This window comes from Salvelinus namaycush, chromosome 20, assembly GCF_016432855.1.
Source record: "Salvelinus namaycush isolate Seneca chromosome 20, SaNama_1.0, whole genome shotgun sequence".
Classification (NCBI taxonomy): Eukaryota; Metazoa; Chordata; class Actinopteri; order Salmoniformes; family Salmonidae; genus Salvelinus; species Salvelinus namaycush.
The window spans coordinates 41372492-41390925 of record NC_052326.1 but is presented as its reverse complement, the minus strand read 5'-3'; the positions used below and the strand labels follow the sequence as shown (position 1 = coordinate 41390925).

General features: G+C 40.6%; 1 protein-coding gene across 1 annotated transcript in view; it reads right to left on the bottom strand.

Annotated features, from left to right (window-relative positions):
- Window positions 1–18434, bottom strand: part of LOC120064827 (inter-alpha-trypsin inhibitor heavy chain H3-like) — a 47181-nt gene that overhangs the window by 16463 nt on the left and 12284 nt on the right. The gene's annotated exons all lie outside the window — the stretch shown is intronic.

Below are 18434 nucleotides of genomic sequence, written 5' to 3'. Positions count from 1 at the left end.
ATTGTTCAAGGTCTGACATTTTTTGTAATTTTGACCAGTTGTAACTTTCTGCAAATACATGCTCTAAATTACAATATTTTTATTTGGAATTTGGTAGAAATGTTGTCAGTAGTTTAAAGAATAAAACAAAATGTTCATTTTACCCAAACACATACCTATAAATAGTAAAACCAGAGAAACTGATCATTTTACAGTCATTTCTTCATTTTTTCCAGAGCTGTATATGTGGCATGTTATTACACCGACGTGCTTTTCTTTATGTCAGATGGCTACTACGTCTGTCAAACAGATATAGACATACAGAAGGAGGGTCATTTGTTATCGTTCGGTCAGAATATTTTGTATATAAGCATTATATTGTTAGATTATAGAAGTAACTCTGGTAGGTCTGAAACAGTCTTCCCTACCTCAAGTTCAATTGTTAGAGTTAGTTGGATTGCTGGGGCCCACTTCCTTCATATCATAGGCCTGCATTAGCTAAAGCTTAATAACAGCCACACAATACCACACCTTCACAAACATTTCTAAACTTTATTAGGGTAACATCAAAGTACGTCAAGCCATTGTTTAAAGGGAAAATACGAGCAGAAAAGCAAATGTAAACCTAGGGGGGAAAAACGCACTAACCTCCCCTGCGCCCAATAAAGAAAAAACACACAACCCTCCCCAAAGCAACAAAACCTCCCTAGTCTTTGTGGTTGAATCTGTGTTTGAAATTCACTGCTCGACTGAGGGACCTTAAAAATAATTGTATGTGTGGGGTACAGAGATGAGGTTGACATTCAAAAATCATGTTAAACACTATTATTGCACACATAGTGAGTCCATGCAAATTATTATGTGATTTGTTAAGCACATTTTTACTTCTGAACTTATTTAGGCTTGCCATAACCAAGGGGTTGAATACTTATTGACTCAAGACATTCCAGCTTTTTATTTATATTCATTTGTAAACATAAAGAAAAATACAATTCCACTTTGACATTATGGGGTATTGTGTGTAGGCCATTGAAAAAAATCTAAATTTTATCAATTAAATTCAGGCTGTAACGCAACAAAATGTGGAAAAAGTTATGGAGTGTGAATACTGTATATTAGATGTGAGAAGTGTGCAGGAGTGCATGAGACGAAGGAATGTGTGGTATCGGTGGAGAAAGTTGTGCGTGTTAGTTGTGGGGGTGATCATGGGGCTGGAGATCGGAGGTGTCCAGTGAGAGAAAGGCAGATTGAGTTTGCCATGTATGTTTTGGAATTTTATTAGGATCCCCATTAGCTGTTGCGAAAGCCGAGCTACTCTTCCTGGGGTCCACACAGAACATGAAACATGACATAATACAGAACATTAATAGACAAGAACAGAACAACATACATTTAAAAAATGGCACACAGCCTAAATATCAATAAATACACACAAAATATCTAAATCAAATAGGGGAGAGGCTTTGCGTCATGAGGTGTTGCTTTATCTGTTTTTGAAAGCAGGTCTTTTGTTCATTTGAGCAATAGGAGATGGAAAGGAGTTCCATGTAATCATGGCTTTATATATTACTGTACGCGTTCTTGAATTGGTTCTGGAATTAGGAAAAAAAACCCGGTGGCATGTCTGGTGTGAAAAGTGTGTGTGTGTGTCAGAGCTGTGCATAAGTTGACAATGTAAACAATTTGGAATTTCCAACACAATCTTTCTTATAAAAATAAGAAGTGATGCATTCAGTCTCTCCTTAACTCTTAGCAAAAAGAGACTGGCATGCATAGTATTTATATCAGCCCTCTGATTACAATGAACAGCAAGATGTGCTGCTCTGTTCTGGGCCAGCTGCAGCTTCACTTTTTTAGCAGCACTTACATGGCGGGATCAAGATATGACTTAACTAGAGCCTGCAGGACTTGCTTTGTGGAGTGTGGTGTCAAAAAAACAGAACATATCTTTATTACGGCCAGACATCTCCCCATCTATACAACCATTGAATCTATATGGTTTGACCATGACAGTTTACAATCTAACATAACAAGTCATTTAGTCTCCTCAACTTGTTAATATTCAGAACCACATTCATGTAAAGCTAGGAGAGCCTACCAGACGAGCTAAATGCCTTTTATGCTCGCTTCGAGGCAAGCAACACTAAAGCATGCATGAGAGCACCAGCTGTTCCGGATGACTGTGTGATCACTCTCTCCGTAGCCGATGTGAGCAAGACCTTTAAACAGGTCAACATTCACAAAGCCGCGGGGCCAGATGGATTACTAGGACGTGTACTCAAAGCATCCGCGGACCAAACGGCAAGTGTCTTCACTGACATTTTCAACCTCTCCCTGACCGAGTCTGTAATATCTACATATTTCAAACAGACCACCATAGTCCCTGTGCCCAAGAAAGAGAAGCCAAACTGCCTAAATAATTACCGCACCCTAGCACTCACGTCGGTAGCCATGAAGTGTTTTGAAAGGCTGGTCATGGCTCACATCAACACCATCATGCAAGAAACCTGACATCCACTCCAATTCCCATACCACCCTAACAGATCCACAGATGAGGCAATCTCAGTCGCACTCCACACTGCCCTTTCCCACCTGGACAAAAGGAACACCTATGTGAGAATGCTGTTCATTGACTACAGCTCAGAATTCAACACCATAGTACCCACAAAGCACACCACTAAGCTAAGGACCCTGAGACTAAACACCTCCCTCTGCAACTGGATCCTGGACCTCCTGACGGGCCGCCCCCAGGTAGTAAGGGTAGGCAACAACATCTGCCACGCTGATCCTCAACACTAGGGCCCCTCAGGGGTGCGTGCTTAGTCCCCTCCTATACTCCCTGTTCACCAACAACTGCGTGGCTAAGCACGACTCCAACACCATCATTAAGTTTGCTGACGACACAACAGTGGTAGGCCTGATCACCGACAATGATGAGACGGCCTATAGGGAGGAGGTCAGAGAACTGGCAGTGTGGTGCCAGGACATCAACATCTCCCTCAATGTGAGCAAGACAAAGGAGCTGATCGTGGACGACAGGAACATTGACGGGGGCTGAAGTGGAGCGGGTCGAGAGTTTCATGTTCCTTGGTGTCCACATCACCAAGGGACTATTATGGCCCAAACACACCAAGACAGTTGTGAAGAGGGCACTACAACACCTTTTCCCCTCAGGAGACTGAAAAGATTTGGTATGGGTCCACAGATTTTCAAAAAGTTCTACAGCTGCACCATCGATAGCATCCTGACCAGTTGCATCACCGCCTGGTATGGCAACTGCTTGGCATCTAACCGTAAGGCGCAACAGAGGGTTGTGTATATGGCCCAGCACATAACTGAGGCCAAGCGTTCTGAAGTCCAGAACCTATAAACTAGATGGTGTCAGAGGATGGCCCCAAAAATTGTCAAGGACTCCAGTCACCCAAGTCATAGACTGTTCTCTCTGCTACCGCACGGTAAGCGGTACCGGAGCGCCAAGTCTAGGACCAAAAGGCCCCTTAACAGCTTCTACCTCCAAGCCATAAGACTGCTGAACAATTAATCAAATGGCCGCCCCGACTATTTACATTGACCCCCCTTTGTTTTTACACTGCTGCTATTCGCTGTTTATTATCTACAGTATGCATAGTCACTTTACAAATGACCTCGACTAACCTGTACCCCTGCATATTAACTTGGTACCGGTACCTCCTGTATATAGCCTCGTTATTGTTATGTCATTTTCTTGTGTTACATTTTGATTGAATTTTTTTAAACTTTAGTTTATTTTGTAAATATTTTCTGAATTCTATTTCTTGAACTGCATTGTTGGTTAAGGGCTTGTAAGTAAGCATTTCACGGTAAGGTGTACACCTGTTGTGTTTGGCGCATGTGAGAGATAACCCTTGATTTGTTTTGATAGAGAGGATCTCATGTTAAATACTGTTGATGTAATATGGCTACAGATTTATCTGCCTCACCTAAAGCCCATTCTGGTGGGAAGCTGCTATAGACCACCAAGTACTAACAGTCAGTATCTGAATAGCATGTGTGAAATGCTTGATAATGTTTGTGATATTAACAGAGGTATATTTTCTGGGTGATTTAAAAATTTACTGGCTTTCATCTCAAGATAAAGCGTCAAACTTTAACTAGTGCCTGCATCGTGGTTCAGGCTATCAGTCAACCTACCGGGGTAGTTAAAAACAGCACAGGAATAAAATAATCAACATGTACTGATCACATCTTTATTAATGCTGCATAAATTTGTTTAAAGCAGTATCCAAATCCATTAGATGTAGTGATCAAAATATAGTAGCCATATCTAGGAAAAGCAGAGTTCCAAAGGTTGGGCCTAATATAGTGTATAAGAGGTCATTCCATAAGTTCAGTAGTGATTCCAATGTTGTTAAAATATACAAAAAATATTAAAAAATATTTGTTGGTCTGTGGTGTGTAATGAGGAGCAACAAGACACTGCACTTGACGCATTTATGAAATTGCTTATTTCAGTTACTAATAAGCATGCACCCATTAAGAAAATGACTGCACAACTTGTTAAATCTCTGTGGACTATTGAGGAATTTAAATATTTTATGGTTGAGAGGATTGAGGCAAAAGGAATGGCAAATAAGTCTGGCTGCACAGCCGATTGGCAAACGTACTGCAAATTGAGAAATCATGTGACTAAACTGAATAATAATAAGAAGAAACTACGCTATGAAACATAGATAAATTACATAATTAGTGACAGTAAAACGCTTTTGAGCTCGTTAAATGTAATTTAATTTATCATTAAAGCTCCATCATTCATTGAATTAGATGGCTCATTCATCACAAAACCCACTGATATTGCCAACTACTTTAAAACCTCTAAAGGCTCCGCACCTTTTTTTCAATTTTCACCTTAAATGATATACCCAAATCTAATTGCCTGTAGCTCAGGACCTGAAGCAAGGATATGCATATTCTTGATACCATTTGAAAGGAAACACTTAGAAGTTTGTGGAAATGTTAAATGAATGTAGGAGAATATAATACATTAGATCTGGTAAAAGATAATACCATCATCTTTGAAATGCAAGAGAAAGGCCATAATGTATTATTCCAGCCCAGGCACAATTTAAATTTAGTCCACTAGTTTTAGACTGATCAATGAACCATTGCATTTCTGTTCAAAATGTTGTATCAAGACTGCCCAAATGTGCCTAATTGGTTTATTAATACATTTTCAAGTTCATAACTGTGCACTTTCCTCAAACAATAGCATGGCATTCTTTCACTGTAATAGCTACTGTAAATTGGACAGTACAGTTAGATTAACAAGAATTTAAGCTTTCTGCCAATATCAGATATGTCTATGTCCTGGGAAATGTTCTTGTTACTTATAACCTCATGCTAATCACATTAGCCTACATTAGCTCAACTGTCCAGCTGGGGACCCACCGACCCTGTAGAAGTTCATTGGCAAGATTAGCAAACTTAGGCATGACATGCCAGCAACAAACGCTGATACTACACATCCAAGTATATCTAATCAAATTATGAAAGACAAGCATTGTAATTTTGAATTCCGTAAAGTAAGTAAGAAGTGAAAAAGTTATTGTTATCTGTCAATAATGACAAGACACCGGGATCTGACAACTTAGATGATAAATGGCTGAGGATAATAGTAGACGATATTGACACTCCTATTTGCCGTATCTTCAATCTAAGCCTACTAGAAAGTGAGAGCTCAGGCCTGGAGGGAAGCCAAAGTAATTCCGCTAACCAAGAATAGTAAAGCCCCCTTTACTGGCTCAAATAGCCAACTAATCAGCCTGTTACCAACCCTTAGTAAACTTTTTTTTTAAATGGTGTTTGACCAGATACAATGCTATTTTACTGTAAAGAAACTGATAACAGACTTTCACAACGCATATAGGGAAGAACATTCAACAAGCACAACAATTACACAAATGACTGATGATTGGCTGAGAGAAAATGCTAAAAAGATCGTGCGAGCTGTTTTGTTAGACTTCACTGCGGCTTTTGACATTATCGATCATAGTCTACAGCTGGAAAAACATATGTGTTGTAGCTTTACACCCCCTGCTATATTATAGTAACCCTGAATTATAAACTGTCATGGTCAAAACATGGTAATACAACAGTAGCTATGATGGGGAGAAGTCTGTCCGTAATAAAGCGTTACTCTGCCTTTTTAACACTATTAACAAGGCAGGTCCTACAGGCTCTAGTTTTCTCTACCGCTGCCACCACAACGTCTATTTTCTGTGACCTTTGATCCATTTCTGCAGTACAATTGACAACCGTGGCTATAAATGCTAAAAAGCCCACCTTACTGAATCACATATTCTTCCTATCGCTCTCTCTCTTGATCTCTGCATACTCACAGGAATCCTCTCAGGAATCCTCTCAGGATCCCTCACCCTGTACCCATCTTCCTCTATCACCCTGTATACTCCTTCGGCATACAACACTTTCTGTACTACTCTAACCCTGGTGTGGTGCGGTGTAATGTTCTCTCAAATTTTTCTTGAACTTGATGAAAGCCAGTCCAAATTGAAACCAAACAGAAAATATACCTCTCTGTTGATATCACATACATTATCAATAATTTCACACATATGATCCAGATACTGACTATTAGCACTTAGTGGTCTATAGCAGCTTCCCACACGAATGGGCTTTAGGTGAGGCAGAGGAATCTGTAGCCATATTACTTCGACAGTATTTAAAATGAAATCCTCTCTAAGCTTTACAGGAATGCGTCTCTGAATATAGACCACAACACCACCCCACTGGCATTTCTGTATTCTGTAGATGTTATAACCATGTATTGCTACCACTGTATCTAAGATATTATCTAAGTGAGTTTCAGAAATATGAATGTCATCTGTTACTAGCAAGTTATTGACTTCATTAACCTTGTTTCTTAGGCCACATATGTTAATGTGGGCTATTTTTATCACTTTTCTGGGATGCTTGATTGTTTTTATTGCTTTACTGGGAAGCAAATCAGAAGTAGACATGCACATGTTATTTATATTTGAGCTGATAGTGCAGGGTAAGTTGTACACAGTGGACTTCGAACTAGGGCACACCGCCTCAGTGCTAACAGCAGAACTCTGGTTCATAGGCATATGATTACTGCATACAGTAGGATCAACAGAGGCATTCAGGGCAGTTACGGGGACAGACATTAAGTTACTTACATTGTGTCTGCCAACGCCCCTGGGATAATGTACATTTGCTGCAGCATTATGACAATTCAGCGACACAATGGTAGGGATTAACTTCTTCTGGCTGCAAGCCCGACGTCGGTACACTTATGACAACAGCCAGCTCAAAGTGCAGGGCGCGAAATTCAAAATATATATATTTTTAAATATTTAACTTTCACACATTAACAAGTCCAATACAGCATATGAAAGGTACACATCTTGTGAATCCAGCCAACATGTCCGATTTTTAAAATGTTTTACAGGGAAGACACAATATGTAAATCTATTAGCTAACCACGTTAGCAAAAGACACCACTTTTTTTACTCCACCAGTTTTTTACTCCATCAGTAGCTATCACAATTTCGACCAAATAAAGATATAAATAGCCACTAACCAAGAAACAACTTCATCAGATGACAGTCTGATAACATAATTATTGTATAGCATATGTTTTGTTTGAAAAATGTGCATATTTCAGGTATAAATCATAGTTTACATTGCAGCTACAATATGAAATTGCACCGAAAGCAGCCATAATATTTACAGACACCAACGTCAAATACCTAATTACTCATCATAAAACATTTCTGAAAAATACATAGTGTACAGCAAATGAAAGACAGGCATCTTGTGATTCCAGACAATATTTCCGATTTATTAAGTGTTTTACAGCGAAAACAAAATGTAGCGTTAGATTAGCGTAGCCACAATAGCCAGAAACACTTGGGCGCCGACGACCAGTTCACATGCACGACAGATATATGAAATAGCATCATAAAATGTTTCTTACTTTTGGTGATCTTCTGTCAGAATGTTGGACAAGGTGTCCTTTGTCCAGAACAGTCGTTGTTTGGATTTAGAACGGCAACTTTCCCTCTTCAACTAGCATGCACACTAGCCAAGTGACGCGAATCTCTCCATGTCAACAAACGGAAGAGAACGGAACACGGCAAAACTCCCGAAAAAATTTCAATAATCTGATGAAACTATATTGAAAAAACATACTTTACGATGATATGGTGACATGTATCAAATAAAATCAAAGCCGGAGATAGTACTCGCCTATTACGGCAGCTAAAGAGAAGGCAATCCCACTGTCCACGTCGCGCTCTTCAGAGTACCGAAAATGGGGGACACGTCATTCCAAGATGATGTGTTCCATCTCAGACCAAGATAATCACCTCATTTCTTCTCTCACAGCCTCTTGACACCCAGGGGAAGGTGTATGACGTGCATGTATACTAATAGATCTCATGACCATTTATAGGCAGGAAGTAGAAGAGAGCCTCGGTTTCAGACTTTCCACTTCCTGGTCAGGAAGTGTGCTGCAGAATGACTTCTGTTTCACTCAGAGAAATAATTCAAACGGTTTTAGAAACTAGAGAGTGTTTTCTATCCAATAGTAATAATAATATGCATATTGTACGAGCAAGAATTGAGTACGAGGCCGTTTGAAATGGGCACCTTTTATCTGGCTACTCAATACTACCCCTTGCAGCCCAAACAGGATATCTGATCTGGTCTTGGGTCATTGATAAGTAATTGTCTCAATGCAGCCTTATTGTCACACCCTGACATTAGTTATCTATGTTTTCTTTATTATTTTGGTTAGGTCAGGGTGTGACGAGGGTGGGTATGCTTGTTTTGTCTTGTCTAGGGTTTTTGTAGCTCTAGGGGTTTTTGTAAGTCTAGGTAATTGTAGGTCTATGGTGGCCTGAATTGGTTCCCAATCAGAGGCAGCTGTTTATCGTTGTCTCTGATTGGGGATCCTATTTAGGTTGCCATTTTCCCTTTTGGTTTCGTGGGTTCTTGTCCATGTGTAGTTGCCTGTTAGCGCTCTTTGTACAGCTTCATGGTTCGTTTTGTTGTTTTGATAGTTTTGTTCAGTGTTCATTCTTAAAATAAAGAGAATGTACACATACGACGCTGCGCCTTGGTCTCCTCCCTACGACGGCCGTGACACTTACAGTGGGGAGAACAAGTATTTGATACACTGCCAATCACTGTCGGTCTGGGGCTCCATGCAAGATCTCACCTCGTGGGGCATCAATGATCATGAGGAAGGTGAGGGATCAGCCCAGAACTACACGGCAGGACCTGGTCAATGACCTGAAGAGAGCTGGGACCACAGTCTCAAAGAAAACCATTAGTAACACACTACGCCGTCATGGATTAAAATCCTGCAGCGCACGCAAGGTCCCCCTGCTCAAGCCAGCGCATGTCCAGGCCCGTCTGAAGTTTGCCAATGACCATCTGGATGATCCAGAGGAGGAATAGGAGAAGGCCATGTGGTCTGATGAGACAAAAATAGACCTTTTTGGTCTAAACTCCACCCGCCGTGTTTGGAGGAAGAAGAAGGATGAGTACAACACCAAGAACACCATCCCAACCGTGAAGCATGGTGGTGGAAACATCATTCTTTGGGGATGCTTTTCTGCAAAGGGGACAGGACGACTGCACCGCATTGAGGGGAGGATGGATGGGGCCATGTATTGCGAGATCTTGGCCAACAACCTCCTTCCCTCAGTAAGAGCATTGAAGATGGGTCGTGGCTGGGTCTTCCAGCATGACAACGACCTGAAACACACAGCCAGGGCAACTAAGGAGTGGCTCCGTAAGAAGCATCTCAAGGTCCTGGAGTGGCCTAGCCAGTCTCAGGACCTGAACCCAATAGAACATCTTTGGAGGGAGCTGAAAGTCCGTATTGCCCAGCAACAGCCCCGAAACCTGAAGGATCTGGAGAAGGTCTGTATGGAGGAGTGGGCCAAAATCCCTGCTGCAGTGTGTGCAAACCTGGTCAAGAACTACAAGAAACGTATGATCTCTGTAATTGCAAACAAAGGTTTCAGTACCAAATATTAAGTTCTGCTTTTCTGATGTATCAAATACTTATGTCATGCAATAAAATGCTAATTAATTACTTAAAAATCATACAATGTGATTTTCTGGATTTTTGTTTTAAATTCCGTCTCTCACAGTTGAAGTGTACCTATGATAAAAATTACAGACCTCTACATGCTTTGTAAGTAGGAAAACCTGCAAAATCGGCAGTGTATCAAATACTTGTTCTCCCCACTGTATGTAGTGGCATAGAGCAGTAGAGTAGAGGCACTTACAGAAGTAGCACACATGGGGAACATTTTTAGTAGCCTAGTGTCCGGGAAAAATGTGGCCTTTTATAAATGCATTTCATGCAATTCAACATCACTTTACATGACTGGAGACTTTGGCATAATCTTTTTTAATACCACACAAATAATCGCAATGACAGGCTACTTTGACACTGACAAACTGAGATCAATAAAAACAGCCATGTCATGAATCCATCAATAGCCTAGGTCTAGGTGTTTGGAGACATTGAGGGGCAGCGGGTAGCCTAGTGGTTGGAGCGTTGGGCCAGTAACCAAAAGGTTCCTGGATTGAATCCTTGAGCTGACAAGGTAAAAATCTGTTGTTCTGCCCCTGAGCAAAGCAGTAACCCACTGTTCCCCGGGCGCCGTAGATGTCAATTATGGCAGAGGGGTTGGGTTAAATGCGGAAGACATATTTCAGTTGAATGCATTCAGTTGTACAACTGATTAGGTATCCTCCCTTTCCCATATTGTAGGCTACAATATGAGGAGGAATTAGTCCTAAAAATTATTTCCAGTTTCACACTCCTTTGTGATGGCATAGGTGGCACTCGTGCCAAAGCACTTCGTTAAACAATATTTGGAAGTTATTAAAATATTTTGGTAGCCTACAGCATAGAGTCTTCTCTTTTCAGCAGGAGCCATTTGCTTTCCAACCTGTGTTTTCCCGCTATTGCATTTTAAATATTGCTAGAGGTCTGTTGTCAGCATGCTGTTTGTTTACTGGCAGATTTTCAGAGTGTTCCCTCCTGTAGACTGCCTGGTTATTGGGCTACATCTACATCTAGGCTATATAAAAAAATATATATATATTGGCCTTCTCATAGTGTAGTGGGCTATTATTTATGTGTCCAGATATGAATATTTTATGACCCTCACCCAGACACACTTGTCTAAATTGATGGGTCATGTGAAGGAAATACTATAACACCCAGCCACATCTGGTGGTGGAAAAATAACTAAATTGTCATACTTGGATAAATGTAAAAGACAGCTTAATAGAAAATGAGTGAAATAAAAGTCACCCAATACTACTTGAGTAAAAGTCAAAGTATTTGGATTCAAAAATACTTAAGTATCAAAAGTAAATGGAATTGCTAAAATGTACTTAAGTATCAGAAGTAAAAGTATAAATAATTACAAATTCCTTATATTAAACCAGACGGACCAATTCAAAAAAAAAAATGTATTGACGGATAGCCAGGGGCACACTCCAACACTCAGACATAATTTACAAACGAAGCATTTGTGTTTAGTGAGTCTGCCAGATCAAATGTTGTATGGATGTTCTCTTGATAAGTGTGTGAATTGGACAATTTTCCTGTCAAAATGTAACGAGTACTTTTGGGTGTCAGGGAAAATGTATGGAGTAAAAAGTATATTATTTTCTTTCGGAATGTAGTGAAGTAAAAGTTGCCAAAAATGTAACTAGTTAAGTCATGTACAGATACCTCCAAAAAATACCTAAGTAGTACTTTAAAGTATTTTAACTGAAGTACACCACTGCCCAAATGCCTTCACACCATTACATTAGCATACTTATCATTCTGTTACACACGCACTTATAAACTAGTATTCCATACATAAGTTAAGGCCATGCAACCTGAGTTGATACCTTAGTGAGATGCGCATGTACAGTACATAAACAGATGCATGCACCATATATTTATGTGTTGGACACTTGATATGGTCACATGACATTGTTGTGGTATGTTACAAAATCATGTTACGACCACACATATCAATATTCATTTTATATAAGTCTTGCTAAGTGGATGGGTCTCTACAGAAGGTGTAAATGGTACAGCCAAATGGTTACTTGCGTAGTAGCAATATCAGAAATAGATAGTGTCAATATAAATTAAATAATATACAGTATGTGCACAAACGATATCAATAATGATAGTGATAGACGAGGTGGTTATATGCATACAATCACGGGTAAAGTGGCTGAGCAGCAGGATTTAAAAAAACAGTAGCAGCAACGTATGGCGTGTGTTTTAGTGCTGAGGTCCAGCCGAACCACGCATGAACAAGGGAATCTATATTCGGAGAGCCTGTTTCTGTCCATAGCCTCTTTGTCGCAAAACACCCTAATCTTCTCAAAAAGATACGTTTGTCTATCTGTGACCAGTCCAGGTGGTAACTCGATTGATTTTTGTCTCTTTGTTTGTAACATTTTTATTATAAGTTTTACATTGTAAAAAGTCAAAATTATTTTTCATGTCATGAGAGGTATCGGATCTGGCAAAATAGGTTTCAGAACAAAACAGTCCAATACGGAGCGGTGACAGGATCCGGCTAAAATTAAGCACTGGTTATGGGTAAAAGTCCACAATGAAACTAACATTAAAATGTGGAGAATGATACATTTGCATCTACTGGCCATGAATTAGCCTGTTATTTGCTATGCCTATGTAGGCTACCATTTAATACAATAAATATGTTGAAATGATGATATCACTGGAGTCATTGCAAATCAATTTGTGCCACTTGTGTAGCCTATCTGGAGCTGACAAACAGATTTAATAAATAGCCTATAACTTCAGATTATTATTGTTGTAGCCTTGTGTTATTATTCAATTATTTATGGACATGTTTAGTTAATAAAATTGGAAGTTATCAATTGTGATCATAGTCACAATTCTGTCGCAATTGCCGATCAGCTGATATTAGAATGCATTAGATTGAAGGCAACAGTCAGTTAGATTAGGCTACAGGTAAAAACAACACTGGCTGTTGTTGACAAGCACATGCCTATTCAGTTCATATCCATATTTTAATATTTGATTCAGTGATTGAAATTACAACCCCATCCTCAGTAGCCTATTCCAGCAGGCTGTTGGGCAACGGAAGCACTTCTTATCTCGAAATCGCCTCGCTGTTCATGTTGAATAAATGAGTCTGTCAATTTTAACTAAGCAAGCTGCTAAATCGTTCATCTAAAATCTTGCCTAGGCTACTGTAGGCTCTCTGAAATTAGATGTAGGCCTATCAGGAGCTATAGGTTACCTGCATCTAGCTAACCCAACCATGACAAAGTTGAATTACAAATCATAAACCCAGATGCCAATTGAAATGTCAATCTCGCAAATAAGCCATTTATAACAGTTTGTAGTCTTAACATCTGGCACATAATAATGTCATGACTGCCAGAAAATAGCACTTCTTGTCAATAGGGGGTGCTATTTGCACTTTGTAATAATTTCGTTCCCAAATTAAACTGCCTCGTACTCAATTCTTGCTCGTACAATATGCATATTATTATTACTATTGGATAGAAAACACTCTCTAGTTTCTAAAACCGTTTGAATTATATCTGTGAGTGAAACAGAACTCGAGTTAGAGCATTTTTCCTATGAGGATGTGAGAATGCAGAAATCTGCTTGCTGTTCTGAGATCGGTTTATAAATCTGCCTGTCTTCTATTGGTTGAGATGCACTGCATACGTCTTCCCCTGGGTGTCAGTGAATAGTGAGAGTTGAAATGGGGTTGCTAGGCAGAACTGAGAGCTTATAAAAGACCTCGGAACAAAGTGTCCGGCCTTTTTTCACTTCGCTCTGACGCAGGGAGGACATCTGGCTGTGGCTCTAGAACGCTCCGGTTATAGGCCTTAGATATATCCGGTCATGTTTTTATTCGTTATAGGTGTTAAAGACATCATAAGGTAGTTAATTTAAACCGACTTATAGCAGTTTATATCAGTTTATTGCGATTTTCTGGAATTTCTTTCTCACGCGCTATCACGAGTTGGACACCTCTCCTGCACATAGCTAGCATTAGCTGCTATTTCTACAGGAGAAGAGGACATCTTTCAACCAAAAGACAATTGTTCTGGAGAAAGGACACCTTGCCCAAGATTCTGATGGAAGCTCGTCAAATAGTAAGAAGTCTTTATGCTGTTAATTCGTATTTATGTTGACAAATGTTAAACAATAATTCCGCCATGAATTTCGGTGCGGTCTCGCTTTAGCGCACGCTGTATGCGCAGTAACGTTAATTTTAAAAATCTAACACAGCGGTTGCATTAAGAACTAATGTATCTTTCATTTGCTGTCCAACCTGTATTTTTTAGTCAAGTTTATGAATAGTTAATCGATTAGATTAGGTGCCTCTCCAAGATGGCGCCGGACAGATTGCTTGAAGTTTGGCCACTACTCACATTGTATAACCACGATTTGTGCCGCTACATATGCACATTTTCGAACAAACCCTATATGCATTGTGTAATATGATGTTACAGGACTGTCATCTGAAGAAGTTTATGAAGGTTAGTCAAATTATATATCTGTTGCTTGCTTGTTACGATCGCTAACCTTTGCTGCTGGTAAATGGTGTTGTGTTTCTGGCTATTGTGGTAAGCTAATATAATGCTATATTGTGTTTTCGCTGTAAAACACTTAAAAAATCTGAAATATTGGCTGGATTGCCGGTGGAGGACGTCTTGGACCCTTCGTTGTTGCGGGAGTTCCACCGTCTCCATCCTGCGCCTCGCCCTCCGGGTCGACCCCGAGGTCGCGCGTCAATTGGGGGGGGGGGGGGGGGTACTGTCACGACTTGTTTTTCTTTGTCTTACACACCTGGTTTGAATCCCCCAATTACTTGTTCATTATTTAACCCTCTGTTCCCCCATGTTTGTTTGTGAGTAATTGTTTATTGTATTGCGGTCCGTATTTGTGGCCTTGTATTTATACGACGTGTATTGTGATATATTGAGTAAAATTGCTTTCATTACTCATATCTGCTGTCCTGCGCCTGACTCATCTCACCAGCTACACACAGATGCTTTACACACGCTACCTACTGCTGTGAACACAAATCTTTGTTTTGGACATTATTTCCTTTCTGACCAATTTATTCATCACTGTGCGTGAATACCAGAACTGTAAGTAAGGTATATGTTTTTCCCCTGTTTAACAGACGAAGTTGTCAATAGTTTATGAATATTTTGGTCATTATTACAGAATTAAGTATCTTGTTTAAACGCTAGCTATCTAACATTGTTAGCTACATTTTCAACATCTTGCATGGATAACTGGACAGTTAATTGGATAATCACAGCTGAGTTACATGGCACAAAACTGCCAACCTTGTTAATCTCCAATCAACATTAAAGAACCCTAAATTGAGGAACTGTCTCTCTCACGTCGCTCTAAAAGGAGTACAATTGCCATAATTTCACCTACTTAGTGTACAAATTCCAGAGGCATCCCCCTCTAATTCAGTATTGATAGATGGAATTATTTATGTATGGAATTATTTATGCATGTAATTAATTATGTTGGTATATGTTTTAATTCACTTTTCCTATCTTTATTTTGTGTTTTGTTTTGGTTGTGACCTTTCATATACAGGTAACTGCCAAAATAAAGGAAACACCGGCTAAAGCGTCTTAATAGAGCATTGGGCCACCACGAGCCAGAACAGCTTCCATGAACCTTGGCATATGTGATTATCATACTGTATACTATTATCACAATCAATTAAATACATTCATTTCAGTATTTTTGTCTGTGACTTTTTGCCTTTTCACTCCTGCCCTGTGTTGTCTTTGACTTGATCTCCATCTTGCCCTTGTATACCCTTGCCCTCCCTCTCAGATAAATATTTTAAATGTACATTTCCTTCTTCCTTTCTTTTAGCATTTTTTACCCTTTCTTTTTTCAAATATTTTTGATATATCACAGGGGCAGTTATTATCCTCTCTGTCTTTCTGCTGTACTTTTCAGCATGTTGGCACCTAATGGATGTCCCTGTCCTTCAATAACTACAAATAATCCAAAACAGAAATTATTAAATCAAATTTTATTGGTCACATACACGTGATCAGCAGATGTTATTGCGGGTGTAGCGAAATGCTTGAGCTTCTAGCCCCAACAGTGCAGTGAAATTTAACAATTAATATCTAACAAATTACACAGCATATACCCAATACACACAAATCTAAGTAGGAATTAATTATGACTATATAAATATGGACGAGCGATGTCAGAGTGGAACGGACTAAGATACAGTGGAATGGTATAGAATACAATACATACATATGAGAGGAGTAATGCAAGATATGTAAACATTAAGTGAATGAGATACAGTAGAATAGTATAGAATACAGTATATACATATGATGTGAGTAATGCCAGATATGTACACATTATTGAAGTGACTAGTGCTCAATTTATTAAAGTGGCCAGTGATTTCTAGTCTATGCCTATAGGCAGCAGCCTCTAATGTGCTAGTGATGGCTGTTTAACAGTCTGATGGCCTTGAGATAGAAGTTGTTTTTCAGTTTCTCGGTCCCAGTTTTGATGCACCTGTACTGACCTCGGCATCTGGATGACAGCGGGGTGAACAGGCAGTGGCTCGGGTGGTTGATGTCCTTGATGATCATTTTGGCCTTCCTGTGACGTCAGGTGCTGTAGGTGTCCTGGAGGGCAGGTAGTTTGCCCCCGGTAATGGGTTGGGCAGACCGCACCACCCTCTGGAGAGCCTTGCGGTTACAGGCGGTGCAGTTGCCGTACCAGGCGGTGATACAGCCCGACAGGAAGCTCTCAATTGTTCATCTGTAGAAGCTTGTGAGTGTTTTAGGTGACAAGCCACATTTCTTCAGCCTCCTGAGGTTGAAGAGGCTCTGTTGCGCCTTCTTCACCACACTGTCTGTGTGGGTGGTCCATTTCAGTTTGTCAGTTTGTCAGTGATGTGTATGCCAAGGAACTTAAGCTTTCCACCTTCTCTACTGCGGTCTCGTCGATGTAGATAGGGTGGTGCACCCTCTGCTGTTTCCTGAAGTCCACAATCATCTCCTTTGTTTTGTTGACGTTAAGTGAGAGGTTGTTTTCCAGGTACCACACTCCCAGAGCCCTCACCTCCTATCGTCATCGTTGGTAATCAAGCCTACTACTGTTGTGTCGTCTGCAAACTTAATGATTGAGTTGGAGGCTTGCTTGGCCATGCAGTCATAGGTGAACAAGGAGTACAGGAGGGGGCTGAGCACGCACCCTTGTGGGGACCCAGTGTTGACGATCAGAGGAGCGGAGGTGATGTGTCCTACCTTCACCACCTGGGAGCGGCCTGTCAGGAAGTCCAGGACCCAGTTGCACAGGGCGGGGTTCAGACCCAGGTCCTCAAGCTTAATGATGAGCTTGGAGGGTACTATGGTGTTGAATGCTGAGCTGTAGTCAATGAACAGCATTCCTGCATTGGTATTTCTCTTGTCCAGATGGGATAGGGCAGTGTGCAGAGTGATGGCGATTGCATCATCTGTGGATCTATTGGGGCGGTAAGCAAATTGAAGTGGGTCTAGGGTGGCAGGTAAGGTAGAGGTGATATGATCCTTGACTAGTCTCTCAAAGCACTTCATAATGACAGAAGTGAGTGCTATGGGGCGACAGTGTGGCCATCCTGAAGCATGTGGGGATAGCAGACTGGGATAGGTAGAGATTGAATATGCCCGTAAACACACCCGCCAGCTGGTCTGCGCATGCTCTGAGGACGTGGCTAGGGATGCCGTCTGGACCGGCAGACTTGTGAGGGGTAACACGTTTAAATGTTTTACTCATGTCGGCCACGGAAAAGGAGAGCCCACAGTCCTTGGTAGCGGGCCGCGTTGGTGGCACTGTGTTATCCTCAAAGCATGCGAAGAATGTGTTTAGCCTGTCCGGAAGCAAGACGTTGGTCTCGGCCACGTGGCTGGTTTTCCTTTTGTAGTCCGTGATTGTCTGTAGTCCCTGCTACATATTGTACATCTCGTGTCTGAGCCGTTGAATTGCGACTCCACTTTATCTCTATACTGACATTTAGCTTGTTTGATTTTCTTGCGGAGTGAATAACTACACTGTTTATATTCTGCCACATTACCAGTCACCTTGCCATGGTTAAATGTGGTGGTTCGCACTTTCAGTTTTGCGCGAATGCTACCATCTATCCACGGTTTCTGGTTAGGGTAGGTTTTAATAGTCACAGTAGGTACTACGTCTCCTATACACTTCCTTATAAACTCAGTCACCGTATCCGTGTATGCGTGTAGATTATTTTCGCAAGATACCCGGAACATATCCCAGTCCACGTGATCAAAACAATCCTGAAGCGTGAATTCCGATTGGTTAGACCAGCATTGAATAG